Below are 18,489 nucleotides of genomic sequence, written 5' to 3'. Positions count from 1 at the left end.
GGAAAAAGTTAGAGCTGGCATAGTTTCCGATGAGGAATGAGGTCAGGTTTATTCTTTTTCTGTTGCATCTTCTTCTCCTAGGAGATGACGGTACAAGGATATAATTCAAGGTTTGGAATGGAGGATCGGAGATGCAAAACTAGTTCAGGCGAGTTGTATAAACTGGGTGTTTCCAAAGCGTGGAAAAACTCATCCAGATGAAGAATTCGGTCCAAAATTGTTCTTCTTGTTCTTTCCTTACAGATTCGACTCCACTACGGATATCTGAAGCACTGAATATTTCTCATGAATGCGTTCATCATTTAGTTCTCGTCAATTTAGACATGAGAAAAATTGCTGCAAAATGGATACCCAAATGCTTAACTGTTGACCAAAAGCGTGCAAGGGTAGAAGCATCGCGTTCTATCTGTGCTCGATTTGAAAACGATGTAGACTTCCTAAACCAAATTGTTACTATGGATGAGACTTGGGTACATTTCTACAGTCCAGAAACAAAGCAACAATCGATGGAATAGCGACACTCTGGTTCTTCAAGACCTGAGAAGTTTCGTGTCCAAAAATCTGCTGGAAAAGTTCTTGCTTCAGTTTTTTGGGATTGCCATGGAGTAATCATGATTGATTTTCTTGGATAAGGGTAGAACAATAACCGGTGATTACTATTCGATATTACTGACCACTCCACGAGAAAAAATTAAAGAGAAAAGACGAGGAAAGCTATCCAAAGGTTCTTGTTTTTTCAGGACAACGCCCCTGCACACAAATCTCAGGTTGCCATGCAGAAAATTCGTGATTTAGTGTTTGAATTACTGGAACACCGCCCTTATTCACCAGATTAGGCTCCATCCGATTATCATCTCTTACTAAAACTGAGAAAAATTTTAAAAGGTCGTAAATTTTCTTCCAGCGAGGAGGTAATAAAAGCTGTGGAGGTCTGGTTTGCAGAGCAAGAAGAAACCTTTTTTTTGTGAAAGGTCTAGAGAGGTTGCAGGTTCGCTGTAATGAATGTATCCAATCAAGAGGAGAATATGTTGAGTAATGAAATATTTTGACATTGAACGTTTGTTTGGTTCCATAGTAGGCTAAGAATTTTTCGATATCCACGTATTCTTCATATTTTTTCGTATAATGAGCCGTTTTCGAGAAATTTTTTTGAAGTATCTGTGAAATATTAAATATTGCTTTCTTCGGCTGAATACAACTCTGTTTTGAAAGATTCACGGATGTGTAGTGTCACAGATTCAGCTAGTTTTATTCTGAAGGTAATTTTATTTTTCCAGGGATGAAAACTTAAAAGGGCAATATCTTTTATCAGGGTCGAATCGGAAAAAAATGGTTAAGAAAAAAGTGTTTCTTTTGACCCCAAGAATAGGCTGTTAAAGACTCACCCTATACATAGGATTCAGCGTATTTCAATCGGATACTTCCAGCGATTTCCGAAATTTGTGTCAGCAGCATAACTGAAAAATCAATGCCACATGTCAGCCCTACGAAGTCGCTGAGCTTTCAATCTAGTCTCGGATGTCCTCGAGGACGACTTCCCTGAACGCGATTTACCTTCTTCAAAAACCAAAATATGAAGTTTCCAATCCATTTCTATCGGGGATGAAGTCGTTCGACACGGCCTCAAATTAAACTTCACAGGCCGGAGGATTTCGATATGAAAGTGTCATTTTTGACCGGGAGCATCTCCTCCGATCTATTCCAACGGGATGTTGGGGAAAGAACGTAGCAATTTGCGAGCTGACGTTGCTTATCTCTATCGATCTGTGCGATGCCTTCGGCTGTTCTTAGGGATGGGAATTTCACAGCCTTACGTCGATGCTTCCGAGGAAGAAGTGGGGGGACAATTAGATATTTATAAATAGGGACATGGACCTTTTGGAAGCCTTTCTTTTCACTCGTTTGAGAAGAAGACACGCCTTTTCTGGTCCTTTAACAGTTACCCCATCACTAGATCGTTTCGTAACTCTTTTCGTACTTTTTTTTGAAATACATCCGTCATAACACTAGGGGAATGTTCAAACAATCTGATTCAAAATATCCAGGACCTCGAAAGAATCACCAAGACTCACCCTGTAGATTAGAAGCTGCGACTGTTCTACCTTAATTTTCAGAACAATCCTCTGATACTTTCTCCGTTAACGTAAAATAGGCCACCCCCCTTGGGAAACTTTGTATAGATGCATTTTCCAGAGTATTCTCTGCAAAATTCTCCTGTGTGTAGAGAAGAACAGCTTGGAGTTCAGCTGAAAATGATCGATATCGATATTTCAATACTGGAAGGTTTGACATCGCAACAAGGATATCGATGATTTTCGCCTATCCCTAGTCTGTTCGAATCAGTCCGGATGAAGGGTCGAGGATTGCATCAGATATGAGATTTAGATGTCCGTTTGATTTATTATGCAAGGCTTTCATTCTAGTTATTGGCAAGAAAACGGAAATATAATATTGCGATCGGCAAGGATAGAGATGAATCCTGAATGTTCTGCATTAAATCTTTTCTTCATATCCGACACACTTTCTCGGACCCGTTCTCTCTTATGGAAAAAAATACTATACAGGGTGAGTCTGACTCGTACAAATATCTTAACAGTAGATTTTTGAGGTCAACAGAAACACTTAAGATTTCATAATGCAAAACAGAATGTCCTTCTGAATAACTAGCTAATACTGTGACACTAAACATCTGTGGTTCTTTTAAACAGAGTTGTATTCAGCCAAAGTACCAAATTTTTCAAATTTCACAGATTTTTGGACATCAAATTCATCGAAAACGGCGCATTATAGGGGGAGATATTGAAAAATTCTTAACCTACTATAGAACCATACAAAATTTCAATGTCAAAATATTTTATTACTCAACATATTCTCCTCTTAATTGGATACATCCATTACAGCGAACCTGCAACGTCTCTAGGCCTTTCAAAAAATGTTTCTTCTTGGTCTGCAAACCAGACTTCCACAGCTCTTTTTACCTCCTTGTTGAAATTAAATTTACGACCTTTTAAACTTTTTTTCAGTTGAGGAAAGGGATGATAGTCGGATGGAGCCAAATCTGCTGAATAAGTAATTCAAACCGTAAATCACGAATTTTTTGCATGGCAACATGAGATTTTTGTGTAGGGGCGTTGTCCTGCCAAAAAAAAACATATTTGTGTAGCTTTCCGCATCTTTTCTCTTTGTTTTTCTTGTATACTGGTCAGTAATATTGAATAATAATCAACAAAATGGGGATCCATTTTGCAGCAATTATTCTCATGTCCACATTGACGTGAACTAATATGATGAACGCGTTCGTATGAAAAATTCAGTGCTTCAGATATCCGTGTCAGCCAATTCGACGGTCTGATAAAATCATGTCATGAACTGCAACGATATTTTCGGGGACTGACACAGAAACTGGTCTTCCCGATCGGAAAATTTACCTCTTTCGAAGCTTGCAGCCCAATTATTCACGGTCGCATACGAAGGACATTGATCACCAAGGGTATTAAGCATATCTTTGCAAATCTGCTTACCTCTTAACCCTTTTAAATACAGGTACTTGATGATGGCTCGATACTCCAATTTTTTCTTCAAACTCTCCCTTTTTCCGCAAACAAGAGGAGCTTAATGCTTTTATGTCGAAAATCTAGGCTGAGAGTAAACCACAGAGAACGCACTCTTGATTGAGCTCATCAGTACCGCATGACTCAACCAACGATGGCGACCACACGAAGGATGTTCTGTCGAAACCATCCAATAAATCGATGGGACACCTGCCGTTCAACCTCCCCCGAGGCTACTCGAAAAAAAAAAACAAACGTTGACGGAACATGCGAGCTCGAACGATCAACACTCGCAACAGCTGTTAAACTTGGACCATCGAACAATTTCCGCCGCCCCGCAACGGCCTGCCGATCCGAGTTTGGCCTCGGCGTAAAGTAGAGAACGTCCAGACGGATATTGCCGCCTCCACCGGCCCCTCGGAAGCGAGTTTAACGACTTGGAGTATAGGTAATGGAATTTTTCAGGTCGATTGTTGCTGATTGAATCGCCACTTACCTTTGTTGAAACGCAAGTTAGTGAGGCCAGATGTGAGATGCCCGCCCTCGGGAGAATTTCATCTGAAACGAGAAAATCGATCGGTAACAAATCAGATAAATCTCATTGCTTCGTGCTGTTATTTTTATTTTTTTTTGGTTCGGGTCAGAGGAACTGAATTTCTGTTATAGTTGGGGAACCGACGATGTTGAATCGGGATGTACTCGAGAGTCGTGGAGACCTAGTGGATTTTGAAGATAAGATGGTAGAAATAATAAAAAGGTTCTATGATGTATGCACTTTCAGCGGTGGGGAAAGACAGTTTGAAGGCATTTTTTCTTAAATATCTCCCTCCCTGTACCTGTAGAGTCATTCGGGGTAACTGAGCGCAGTGGGTAAGTGTGCGCAGTGCGTATATCTCGACTATGCAATGTATGAAAGAGGGGTTCATTTGGGTGAAGCAAGGGCGCAGAATCGCCATTTTAGTTTTTCATAGGAGTGCGCCGTGCGACGTTTCTTTAACTTTTTATTTGCAATTAATCAAATTCACTAGTTTTCTTGTTAATTTTTAGCATCTCTGCAAATTCTGCCAGGTCCAAGTTCCGAGTCCGAAAGTGTTAAACAAGATTTTATTCGATCATGGGCATATTAATCTAAATATATGATAAAAAATTTTAGGTTCTCTTAGCTGCTTAACTCTATAAGAACGTCAATTCAAATTTTGGCTTACTGGGGAAAGTGTGCGCGGGTAAGTGTGCGCATAGATTCATTATAAGGGCATTAGTTCAGTGAGGAATAAATTATGACATTGTTGATTTTCTTGGTTAAGACTCGATCAATATTGTCCTATTTGTTCAGAAAAATATGAAGAGCCACCAACAGGGGAATGTATCAAGTGTTGTGTTCACCAAGAATTGTGACACGAACAATAATGCACTGCTCGTAAAAAGGCGCTCCTGTATTGACAATGAACAGCATTTCTCTAATATTGTAACATTTTGATGACATTATTTTATAATTTGTTTTGATTGTGTGGTTCACAAAGCACTGCGTTCACTTACCCCGTAAGGGTGCGCACACTTACCCGCAGTACGGGGCAAGTGAACGCACTCCGACTTTCTCTATTAAATTCTTTTTTGCGGATAGAAAACGTTTTTGTTTGTTTGCTTTTTGATGTTTTTTTATAGATTAGGAAATTCTCTATCTTATGAATATGTTTTAATTTTCCTAGCTTCAACATTTGAAACAGGGTATGGCTTGAAAGGCAAAAGTGCGCACAGTTGCCCCGAATGACTCTAATCGTTTCTCTATACATTATGAAAGTTGTAGATAATAAAATTCTATACAACTTTTGTCTGAAGCAATTTCACATACTCCTAACCGTTTTCGAGTTAGATGGTGATAAGTGCGAGGAGCTCAGCCACACATGCGAAAGGCCAAGGTCAATGTAGAAACCCAGTATAATATACACTCATCGCCATATCCCAAAAACGTTTGAACGTAGAAAAAATTGTTTCGGACAAAAATTTCAGAAAATGTTATGCTCTACAACTTTTATAATGAATGCGAAAACAATTTGTAGCCCAGGAGTAGAGATATTTGAAAAAAACCGATTTTTGGTAACTTTTATGGCCAATTTTTATTGTTTCGGCTTGCTGAAACTGTCAGATTATATTTTTTCCGTTATTCTTGGGTCATTAGCTTCAAATTAAGGAAAAAAGCCACCGCGCTCGAGAATGTAAAGTTTGGTGCCCTCCCACATATTTTCGTCACGCTTAAATTGTCAGAATAAGAGAATACATACTTTTCAACATGTAATTAACCACATATGTCTTGATCTGACACACTCAAGTGAATACAATGATAGTTATTTTTTTACTATTCTGACAGGCTCTCCTAGACAATTTCCCCTATATACAGGTCTAACTTTTAGTAGAGGTACTCTGCAGAGCCCAAGGTACCTCCCTTTATATTAATCTGACACGCTCGATTGAATCCAGAATTTCCTCTTGGGCTCCCCAACTATTTTCAAAAAGCTTTTTGCATGCCACAAGGCCAATGAAGCTTTGAAGTCCACCCTTTGCTGGTCACTGTTAAAAAGAGAAGAGTTCCCTGCAAATTTTGTCTCACATGCAAGTTTAACAGGAGTAGAAATTTTATGAAGACATCAGCGTAAGGGAGTTTTTGGGTCAGCTATGGATTTGCACTACTTGATTCCATTATTACAAATGAAATGAACAGAGTGTTTACAACAGAAACTTCAGAAACTGTCCAGTTTTTTCAATGTTTCCAAGCAGATACGGTTTTCAACGCCAACTGGCCTACGACCTCATGCCATAGCTAAAATAAATAACCATATTATATTTCCCATGAGGAAAAAGGATGAGTTGAGCAAACTAGCTCCGAATCCAACGAAAGTTATAATAAAATATTCAAACAGGACTCTGTAATTCAGTTGAATCCGTATCCGCATCATTATGAAATGTGAAACTTTAACAATGAGACGAGTACAATAACATCTATTTCAATTTCGGAATGTAACGGGTCTCTTTTCGAGAAACAATATACCCATTTTAATGGATTCAACAACTATTCAAACTTCCCGCCCTACATCCATTTGTATCTGGGACAGTCATCTGCATAATCGGTTTAATTCAATCGTCTCCTATCGAATGATTAATTCTGGTATGGGGAAAAAGAAAGAAGACCGAATTGAGGTTCCGCCATTAATTTTGAATAATACACACCATTCATCGATGATGATTGATATGAGGTATAGGGTGAAACGATACAAAGGACCCTCAGGTCGTTCCTAATGAGGACTGCGTCCGACGTATTGCTGAAAAATGGGGTTGGACTCTTGAAATTAATTTTTGCCTTTGTTGGAGTCTAAAAAGGAATAGACAGCTTATCGATGGATGATTCGTTGACAATATATCAGATTGAGGATCTTCTTCAAAGGTTTTCACGTCTGCTTTAGAATAAGAGTAATCCTTGACATACGAGGATACGAGAATATATTGAAAAGTTCTTGGCCTACTATAGAACCAAACAAAATTTCAATGTCAAAATATTTCATTACTGAACAGCCAACCAGCAACGTCTCTAAACCTTAAAAAAAAAAGTTTCTTCTTGCTCTGCTAACCAGACCTCCCCAGATTTTATAACCTCCTCGTTGGAAGAACATTTACGACCTTTTGAACATTTTTTCAGTTGAGAAAAGAGATTATAGTCGGATAGAGCCAAATCTGGTGAATAAAGAGGGTGTTATAGTGATTCAAACCCTAAATCACGAATTTTTTGCATGGCAACATAAGATTTGTGTGCAGGGGCGTTGTCCTGCAAAAACAAAACACCTTTGGATAGCTTTCCGCGTCTTTTCTCTTTAATTTTTTCTCGTAGAGTGGTCATTAATGTCGAATAGTGATCTCCGGTTATTGTTCTACCCTTATCCAAGAAAATCAATTCTGATTACTTCATGGCAATCCCAAAAAACTTAAGCAAGAACTTTTCAAGCAGATTTTTTGACACGAAACTTCTTAGGTCTTAGAGAACCAGAGTGTCGCCATTCCATCGATTGTTGCTTTGTTTCTGGATCGTAGAAATGTACCCAAGTCTCATCCATAGTAACAATTCGGTTCAAGAAGTCTAAATCGTTTTCAAATCGAGTACAGATCGAAAGCGGTGCTTCTACCCTTACACGCTTTTGGTCAAAATTTAAACATTTGGGGATCCATTTTGCACCAATTTTTCTCACGTCCAAATTGACGTGAACGCGTTCGTACGAAATATTCAGTGCGCAAATATCCGTTTCAGCCCAATTCGACGATCTTATAAAATCATTTCATGAACTTCATCGATATTTTCGTGGACTGTCACAGAAACTGGCCTTCCCTATCGGTTATCATCTTCAATGGAAAATTTACCTCTGTTGAAGCTTGCAGTCCAATTTTTCACGGTCGCACACGAAGGACATTGATCACCAAGGGTATTAAGCATATCTTCGTAAATCTGCTTACCTCTTAACCCTTTTAAATACAGGTACTTGATACTCCAATTTTTCGATTTTCACAATTTCGGTGGACATCTTCTTTCTTTTAATTTATTGCGTAGCTCTGGTTTACTTTTTTGACTTCAAACATCGCACTGCTAATGAGTTATTAGACGAAATTTTATTATCTCACGTTTTTCTTCTTTTGTTTTTTTGTTTTTTTCAGATAAAATTTTCTAGTATCTTGTAAGAGACTCACTGAATCCTATCTGATCTGCTCAAAAAAAACTTTCTTGACAAGGAATCTCTCCCTAAATTTTTTCATAACTATTCACTCACATCCTGTATATATCACAAGATCATAATGAACATTTTCCTAATATACTCCGAAAAAATAAACCGAACCCAAGTTCCAAATGGTATATCAATTCCGCTGCAATATTCCATCGAAACAGATATCGGTAAATACATACAAATACAGTTGATTTGTATTAAAACAAACGTTGAGATATATTTATTTATTTTGCAGAAATATATATGGAACTGGTTGTCACGATACATTCATTCCATATAGCAGTCGATATGCATTCGTAACACGGTTCAGCCATTCGTCTGACCCAGATGATAACTACATGGTAGTCGAGAAGTTAATCATAATGAAATGAGAGAATATCATGCAAATGCTCGCCTTTTTCAAAAGAATATTGGGTTTGGAATTTATGCGAGAATTTCTGCCCGTCTCGCAATCTATGTGAATGGGGAATTCAACCCCCAACGTAGTTCCATTAACATGAAAAATTATACCGGGGGAATTTGAGCATACTTCGTGACATAGGTGCTTAGAAATATTCGATACTGTAAATTTTGTGGAGAAATTTTTAAAATTATTTCAAGAAATTGATAGTTTGTGTATTTGGACCAGCTCCCAAGACCTCTTGACCTCCTCTTGACATAGGTGCTTAGAAATATTCGATACTGTAAATTTGGTGGAGAAATTTTTAAAATTATTTAGAGAAATTAATAGTTTGTGTATTTGGACCAGCTCCCAAGACCTCTTGACCTCCGTTTCTTCATAATCGTTCGTTTAACCGAACTGGATGGAAATATTAATGGTCCAATATTTCCGAATGGAATTCAACGATGAAGGGAAAATCGAAATCGTTTCATTCTTCGATAATTCAATCTAGCATTCAATCCGGAGACGTTGAAAGAGACCACATCAAATCAGTTTCAGGCCGTCCTCATCCCCAACTGAATAACTTCCCTTCGCGATGAAATTCTCATTAAAGGGAGAAAAGTGTAATTGAATTATTTTTTCGGACGATGCAGGAGACGTTTTTTCTCCGACGACGTTCTTGGATCGCCTGTCATGTCAACACATTTATCAAATGGAACAAGTCTGCCGGATAGGTACTAATTACTGTCCTTTTGTGAGCAGGGCACTCCAGGAATTCTTTTGAAGTTTTCCGGCTTGGAAAAATTGTTATTCAATGGTTTGTTCGGTAGGAAATTGTGTTTACGAATTAATTTTTTATGGTCGCCAGAGCGAGAAATTGGACGTCCTCCTTGGATCGGAAAAATATGAGAGATGAATGTAGCACAAAGGGAATCGATTTGAATGTAATTTCGGGAGGAATAACGAACGAATACATTTCGGAATCTTTTTGAAGTGTCCCTACGGCGTCGTAAACTTGACCCCGTTGATTATGCTGATCTTTTCCTATGAATATTGCAGTAAATGGAGTAAACATGATGTCTGCAATGAAACAAAGTCGATATTTCCCCATTTCTGTGGCGCAATCGATCAAAGTCTCGTCGGGAAGCAATCAATTTATTCATTCACTAAGTTTAAAAGAATCATCACTATTTGTTTTTTATACTGACCGCTACACAATCTTATAATTTTGTCCCTTCACTCATAAATGGTAAGAAACAAAGAAATCTGCAAGGGGGGTAATTGTCCCAAGTTACAGGACTGTCCCAAGTCACTAAAATCTACCGGTAGTCTTGATATACACCTGGGAATAATACCCTTACAGATTTCAATGACAGTAATTATCGTGGGAATCAGGAAAGCCTAAAGTGAGGAACAGTGATCGAAATAGGGAAACTATTTCCGATAACTCGTGAACGTTCGAAGAATCCATCCACGAGTTGAATTCACGACCGTTATAAACGAGCCCTAAGCCGATTCGACCGATTGTGACCAAGGTGCCATCGAAAATTGTAACAGCCAAGCTCGTTGTAGGTTGTAGGACCCCCGAATGTATTCTCCCATAGTTGTCGTTCCATGAACCGTATTTAATTGTATTAGTTCAAAGCACTAGCTGCCTGCCGGAATAATTAATGGTAACTTTGTTAAATTGTACGGTTGAGACAAAAGCAGCAAAGGAAACTTCCTACAGTTCCCTGAATTTATCGGTCGATGCCATAGAATCGGCCTTCCGTGATCTTTGAAATTAAACCGTCAAGAAGTTGCTGCCCGAAAACTTTGTGGTATGCCGGCGCTGTCATTTCATGTAATGCCGGGATTCATTGCTACTGATCTTATGAATCATGAATAGGGGACGCAAAGCTGCTGGTGATATAATGGATCTAACTCCTAATTTTCCGGTCAGCATATCGGAACCATTGTTCGGTTACGCCAAACGCTTACCAGTGAAGATGTTATAGATTTTCAGCAGATCCTACCTATGAAAACACGAGAAGTCAATAATTTATGTACATTTAATGATGTGTAAAACGAAAAACAAAAACGTACGTATTTATACTGATGTATTGGGTTAATTTATGTCCACGACCGGCCTGCCTGAAATGGCAACAGTAAGCAAGACTGCTTTTAACAAAATAAAGGTTCAAATTAGTGGAATCTACAGACCTAAAAAAGGTTCCTTTATAGTTGGTAGCCCAAGAGGAAAATTCGGGATTTACTTTATAGAGTCAGATAAGGGGTGATAACTTGGAGTCCCGTAAAGGTCTCGTAGTCTCGTCGTTGATATCGTTTTGTGAAAGCAGAATATTTTTATCTACTATTATACGTATACTCAAGTTGATCTTCTGTATTATTTTTTTCAATTTATTTGCTTTCGAAGTATAATTACAACATCATATGAATATGAAATTGCATATATTGTTTGTCTTACTTATTCTATGACCTGTAGAAGTGAATAAATGCCGAATAGATACAAGCGGCGCATTGGCAGCAGGAAATATGCCGATTTTTCGCAGGATATTATTATTTACGTTATTTCCACAAAGAAATCACCAAAGAATGAAAGAAATCAAAGTTTCCTCGTTTTGTTCAGTTTTTTTTACATTTGAGTTGCAATATATTTACTTCCGCTGTAATGGGGGTGTATCATCTAATTTCCTTACCGAATTTCAACTATATAATCACAAATTCTAATTTTTCAAAACTAGACACCGTCCCAAGTCACCTACATCATTTGATAGTTGAGAAATCAATGGATTTTAACTTGTTTCCCAAGCCTCCCAAGCATAGTTTATTTTTTTTTTCAAAATTTACATCCGAATTCTGAAGCATGGTATATATCCGAATCATTAGTCTGAGTCATTAAGCATATTCGAACCTCTTTTTCAGATAAAATAGGTCACCGTTTTGAAAATATGACAAGTTGAATTCAATAATCGTCCCAAGTCACCCGAATCTACGGTACAAAGAGCTTCTTTGGATTGTTATGGGATTGTAACTGAGAGCTGAAAGCTGGAGTGAATGAATCTTGCTGAACAACGAAACAATGCGTAAACAGTAAATGGTTAGAGATGAACACATTCAATACTGTAACGTTCTTTACACAACTACTACATTCATTTATGTACAACGACTTACTCGTATTTATTTACACACTCGCTAATTTCCTGTCACTACTTTGCACTTTGTAACTCGTCAGGAATTTACTGTTCTCTCGCTATTCAGAGAACTAACTGCCCCTAGAGCCCACAGCGCGTCTCTTTCATCGATACGCCCCTATGTTCGAAAATATTCTAGCAGCACCGATGTTTGTGGTACAGTAAAATTTACCTACAAGAAAAAGTCAGGATAAGGAAGACCGAAAAGAATACTCTGGAGGAATCTTCCGAGACTAGACGTTTTATGTCATCCACTATCTCAGCCTCAAACGGTGGAGAAGTTTTAGAGTGTTGGCTAACCTTGGAGGATTCCAGGTGGACCAACAGTGGCCTGATGCACAGAAACAGTCACCCATCCAGATAATGTTTTGGTTTTAAAAAGTTTTTCTCAATATGTGTGAAAATACAGAGAAGCTACTACTTGAGTGTAAAAATATATTTTAGAAAGTTTATTTTTTTGGGATAGAGTCATGGCGAGGCATGTATATAACAATATAAATTGCGCTTTAATTGACATGAAAATCCCGTTGGAAAGCGGACGGATATTATCCGTGGAACCCTTTGATACTTGACTGTGATTGAACAGAATTAGCGTAAAAATATTTTTCGACGGTTTGTGTTATACGCAACATGGTAAACGCGGAACATGAAAGTAATCAAGCATATCCACCGCTCTATTGTACATTTGAACAGACATTTCGATTCGGATGAAGCTTATTGGTTCTATCGAACTGATGAATTCGTTTCGGAAAAATATATGATGGGGAACTATTTACAATTTATCGAATGGCTATTGTGAGCATTCATTATGTTCAATATTTTATTCATTACAACGATGTAAAAGCAGGATTTGATTTTGATACACTCAGTTTCGGAGTCGAAATTGCTCTTCGTTATGAAATTCGTTACGATCTGACAGGGGGGCAGTTTTACTGGCCCAGTACTGTTTGAACAATTTTATTATATAGGATGAGTCTCTGACTCGTACGAATATTTTAGCAGTAGATTCTCGAGGTTTTTTCGTTTACCATTTTTTCCGATTCGGCTCGGTTTAAAAGAGACAGGCTGTTAAAAAATCTTGAAAACTGGTATTTTGAGTTGTATCTCACAAATCTATTGAATGAAATGAATTTCGAAATATAGTTTTTCATTTATATGATGAATCTCTTTCGAACATAATTCATTGAGTCCAGGTTGTAGTTGGATCTGGGAGCCATGAATGGTATAGGAGTCTGCAGAGAAAGTGAGGTTTGGTTCAGTCTTTGAGAGACATCGTGATGAGAATTTAAATAATTCCTCAAAACGACAACCCAATTCCGTTTGAGACCCGTTCCTTCGGTTGATATATTCAAACACTACACTTTAATTATGAGGGACAATGATCCCGAAACCGGTCTACAGTTGCGTTTAGATATTCCAACGCTCGTATTATTATAAAGATGAATCGAAGGAATTGTTGTCTCCAGTTTGATAATGAAAGTGAGTCTGGAAGGAGGGGACAAAGGACAATAGACCATAAGTTTTCACCCATCAAAACTTAATCTGAACTTTCAAGATTATCTGGTATTCGAACGGAAAAAAAATCTTGCCGTGAAATAGATACAATTTCCAGGCGATGGATTCCTGAAACGAGCAACACACGCGTCTATCTGAAGAAGATAGGAGAGAAGGTTTGAAAAATTATCCCTCTCAAGTCCCCGAGAAAACACGTATCACGCGGCGTCGTGGGCGCGTAAGTGCTCCGAGGGCCCTACAAATTAAAAGGGCGCACGAATCGTTGACCCACAAAAAAGAACATTCGCGGAAACAGAAACAAATGGAGGCAGTGTTGCCAATCGGCGGATTTTTATCCGAATTGCGGATTTTTTTAGCTCTTGCGGATTTTTTTCGGATTTAAAAATATTTCGGATATTTTCGGATTTTTTTTATGTTATACAGTTTCAAAGAATTTCTGAAGGAATTGAATTATTCAAATCAATTATTGAGGCTCTTGCCCCTAGATGATTGAATAATTCAAATCAATAGTAGAGGCTTCGTCCACTAGATGTCCCGTTATGATTTATTGGTCGAAATATATCGTGGAATATTCCTATTGGGAATTGGAGAAACCAGCGAAAATGTGTGCGTGTAAAGAAATAAAATACGAAATACTACTTTCTAGAATATTTTTTTTGTGAAGAATTGTATGATCTGCAAAGTTTCTTGAGGTTTACGAAAATGTGCGAGCTTTGACCTCAAATAAAAAAACTGTACAAGCGGGATCGATGGGGATTTTTGGAAAAGTATTTGTTTATGTTTAGGTAATGAAATAAATAACGTATTCGGTATTCTAGACCTGGTACAAAATTCAGCTACCACTAGAGGGCAGCATATTCGCAGCTCAAAAAGGCTAGTGAAGATTTTTCAAATTGAAAAAATGATTGGAATATTGAGAAAAGAAAATTGTTTATCTGTTTTCTTAATTATTTAATTGCTCGATGAACGAGCGGATTTTTTTCGCATTAAGTTACGAAAGCATCGGATTTTTTCGGATTTTTTGTCAGATATTTCGGATTTTTCCATAAATTACCATTGGCAACACTGAATGGAGGGCTCGGACGGAAGGAGCGGGAGATGCGCCCGCGTGCCGTTAGGGATACGGGCGATTTCCAGCCCCGGCGTCGATTTCGGCGGTGAGAATTAAACGGTGCCCGGCATTATTAAATGCGAGCATTGGGCGAGAGCGCGTCATGAAAGTATGGATTATATCCCCGATGATTTAGTGGCCACCTCCGCTCCATAATGAAGACTCGTTCGGATGCGTTCGGAATTGTTATTACGCGCAAACGTTTTCGAGTTACGTGAACTGGAAATTTCGAATTTTAGAACCATTAGTGGATGGGAACGCGTTCATTTACGTATCATCTCATGGACGGTTCTTTGAAGGGTTGTATTGTATGGAAATTAAAGAGCGGAGAGACTAGAAAGCCCAGAAACACCTGATATTCGAAAAGTTATTGAACGTGAAGGCCTCTACCAATAGAGAAAATGTATTACAATTATTATAAAGAGTTACCTGATTATTTCATATCAACAATCACATAACAGAATCACAAATAAGGATAAAATTATGTTCCCACCCCAAAATCACTCCTGGAACTACCACTGCACTGAGCACGATGAAACTCAGAGATGTATTACAAGAATATGTAGCACATTCAGATTTATGATGATTTTTCTGTGAGATACACGTGTCGAAAGTTTGGCCTCATCAGGGCAACATAGCATTTTTCCACGGTGGAGAACGTTTGGAATTGATGGAACTTTATTCAATATTGGCATGTTCTACTGGGTACTATACATTTACCCAGAGCTTCACCCGATATGAAACGGTGTCTGATTCAATCCCCTCCAGATAGAAACGAAGACGAAGACAATAGCATATGTCCCATATTTTCCCTAATTCTGATCTGAACGCGTTCCCAGACTTCTCGATTCGTCATACGTCTGTTGTTCGCAAAACGAATCGGCGTATTGAATTAGGGAAAATATGGGACATATGCTATTGTCTTCGTCTTCGTTTCTATCTGGAGAGGATTGAATCGGACACCGTTTCATATTGGATGGCGCTCTGGGTAAATAATACCCAGTAGAACATGCCAATATTGAATAAAGTTCCATATATCCCAAACGTTCTCCACCGTGGAAAAATGCTATGTTGGTCTGATGAGGCCGAATGAGGCCGAAACCATGGTCAGCATCTGATTTTCTCCGGTGGAGCGTACTCCATTTGGGGCCTTGACGATGGCAAATTGGCTAGTTCAATTCAGATCGTAACACTTGTTGATATTAATATCGTCGGGTGGTATGCATCTGAATTTATCCTTATTATTAATATCACTAATAGTTGGGGAGCCGATGCTGCTAAATCGGGATTTACTCGAGCGTCGTGGGGACCTAGTGGAATCAGATGGTAGAAAGAAAAAAAAGATTTCATGATGTATGCACTTTCAGCGGTGGGGAAAGCGTCTGCAGGTTCTCGAAGATATAAAGAAAAAATCGTCAGGTGTACATACTCGAGCGTGTCAGATCAAGATACTGTATATACCCTACGTGTCTTTCATAATAACTCATGTTAATCTGACAGTTTGCGTTGTAGGGCTGGCCGTATTGAAGAGTTGAAAATGTTTTTTTCGAGAGTATCAGATTTTTAGAGGATGAGTTAATTGGACCCAAAGGAAGCTACTTTTTCAAGGGACTGACAATTCGAACTTGACGCAAGGTCACAGCGGTCCTTTGAAAATGCAAAAGAAATCGTTACTCGTACATACTCGAGCGTAATAGCATGTTTTAGGTGGAATGCTGTTGATAGTCCAAGATGTGAGTGTGGTGCAGAAGAAGAAACTATAGACCACTTGGTGAAGAGTTGTAGAATATATCATTTTCAGGGTGGTTTCGAAGACATTCATTCGGTGACCGATTCTTTTTTGAGATGGGTTACAAATTTCAAAATTATTTAATGAAAAATATAAAATTTGATACCCCTCTCGTTTTTTTTCTTTCTTTTTTGTTTTCAGATTATTCTTCGTCAACCATCGTAGTAGAAAGAAAAGGAAGAAGTTTTTGGATTTTGTTCTATGAAGAAGTTGTCCTTCAATATAATAATTTCAGCTTATTCTTTACACAAATACATCATCATTACACTTGTACGGGCAAACAGAGAGTTTTTTCTGAGGTTTTTATCTCTGTTTTTTCATGTATCATACGAAGATATATGGTACCCCGTTGACATTTTTCCTCTGCTTACACTGAGATCTGGAACGAGGAACAGGTTTTTAGGATCTGTCTCTTGTTGCCATGTTGTAGACGTTTTGACCCATTATTCTGACAATAATCAGGGGGAGTTTTCTAAATCTGAGAGTTTGAAGATGATAACAAAGCATTTTTTTTAAATGTGTACCTCTAACCGTTTCTGTATTCATTATGAAAGTCGTAGATAATGATATTCTATACAAATTTTGTCTGAAGCAATTTTACATACTCTGAACCGTTTTCGAGTTAGAGGGCGATGAGTTCGCGGAGCTTAGCCACACATGCGAAAGGCCAAGGTCAATGTAGAATCCCAGTCTAATGTCCATTCATCGCCATATATCTCGAAAACCTTTGAACGTAGAAAAAATTGCTTGGGGCAAAATTTGTAGAAAATGTTATGCCCTACAACTTTGATAATGAATGCGAAAACAATTTGAAGCCCAGGAGAGGAGATAATTCAAAAAAACTGATTTTTGTAACCTTCATGGCCAATTTTTGTTGTTTAGACTCGCTGAAACTGTCAGATTATATTTTTTACGTTATTTTCTTGAAACATTATAATCGATATAGGAAAAAAAGCCACCGCGCTCGTGAATGTAAACGTGACGTTTTGTTTTGCAAGTTTGTCGCCCTCCTTGTGACATTTTCGTCACGCTTAAATTGTCAGATTAAGAGAATTATATACTTTTCAACATGTAATTAACCACATATATCTCAATCTGACACGCTCGAGTATGTACAATGATCGTTTTTTTTTACCATTCTGACAGGCTGTCCTAGAAAATTTCCCCTATTTACAGGTCTAATATTTGGTAGATGTCTACAGGGTATCTCCCCCTATACTGATCTGACACGCTCAAGTAAATCCCGAATTTCCCTCTAGGGTTCCCCAACTATAAAACAGTTGTTCTTTGAGAACATTGAGAAATACTCTCTCGAACATCGAAAAATGATTTCTTCTCCCTTTTTAAATAAAAATAAGTTCGACAGTACTTTTCTCTCTTCCAAAAAATCACTCCTGGAATCGTCACTGGTGTGCCATAAAATGAAACACTCAATTTGGGCGCTGCAACCATCAAAAACGTTCGCCATTCTTTTTTACGATACTGCCTTCCTGCCCAACTAAGATTCCCCATATTAAATATTTAATTCCGAGGCAAGTGACAATAAAACACCACTCAACTCCGACCCAGTCTTCCAGAAAAGTGTCGCGAACCACGCCGCGAAATGAAACAAGACCCAGGAGTCAATCCGAACATTCTAGGCAGTCATTTCCACTGTCGCTGGCCGACCTGAGACTCACATCTGACATTTTAATAAAGTTTTCCCGTGGGTACCTTCCCCAGTTCCCTTGTAATATGTTCATTCACAAAGTTGGGGTCTCAATCTTCCCTAAGACTCCGGCCTGGAATAACGGGAGCGAAGGCTCTATTCCAGAGCGATAAATATCGTTGAATGTCAGGTTTTCGTGGATTTTTCCCGGGCCGTGCAATATCGAAATTCATCGTTCTTGTTCCGCGGGTCGGACGGGGAACTTTTGTATCTTGAGAGTGACGTCGAATTAGAAAATTGAGTTTTTATGGGCGGAATGAGAATGAGAATGATATATGTCAACGGTTGCGAGACACTTGGGAGCTATGAAGAACTGTTGCTCGTCGATCCGTTGTTGCGTGAAACTTTTTTCATCGAGGGGGTGGGAAATCAAATTGGTGATAAAAGAGGACTGGGGAATTCTTCTATGTTAAGTTTATGAAGATCAGAGGTCTTTCACGTGGTAACATTCAACAAGACTGCTATCCACAAATTAAAGG

The 18,489-nt window shown here is 38.4% G+C and overlaps 1 protein-coding gene across 2 annotated transcripts in view; it reads right to left on the bottom strand.

Moving 5' to 3' along the window:
• The window catches only part of LOC123309846, a 211,947-nt gene that overhangs the window by 57,886 nt on the left and 135,572 nt on the right, over nt 1-18,489 (bottom strand). The window contains exon 4 of one of the 2 annotated variants that reach the window (XM_044893132.1): nt 4,048-4,109. The exons of the other annotated variant lie outside the window; for it this stretch is intronic. The gene's annotated coding sequence lies outside the window, so the exon portion shown is untranslated. The remainder of the gene's footprint in view (nt 1-4,047; nt 4,110-18,489) is intronic. 2 annotated transcript variants of the gene reach the window in all.

The sequence above is a fragment of the Coccinella septempunctata genome, chromosome 3, assembly GCF_907165205.1.
Source record: "Coccinella septempunctata chromosome 3, icCocSept1.1, whole genome shotgun sequence".
Classification (NCBI taxonomy): Eukaryota; Metazoa; Arthropoda; class Insecta; order Coleoptera; family Coccinellidae; genus Coccinella; species Coccinella septempunctata.
This window is presented reverse-complemented; position numbering and strand designations above follow the sequence as displayed.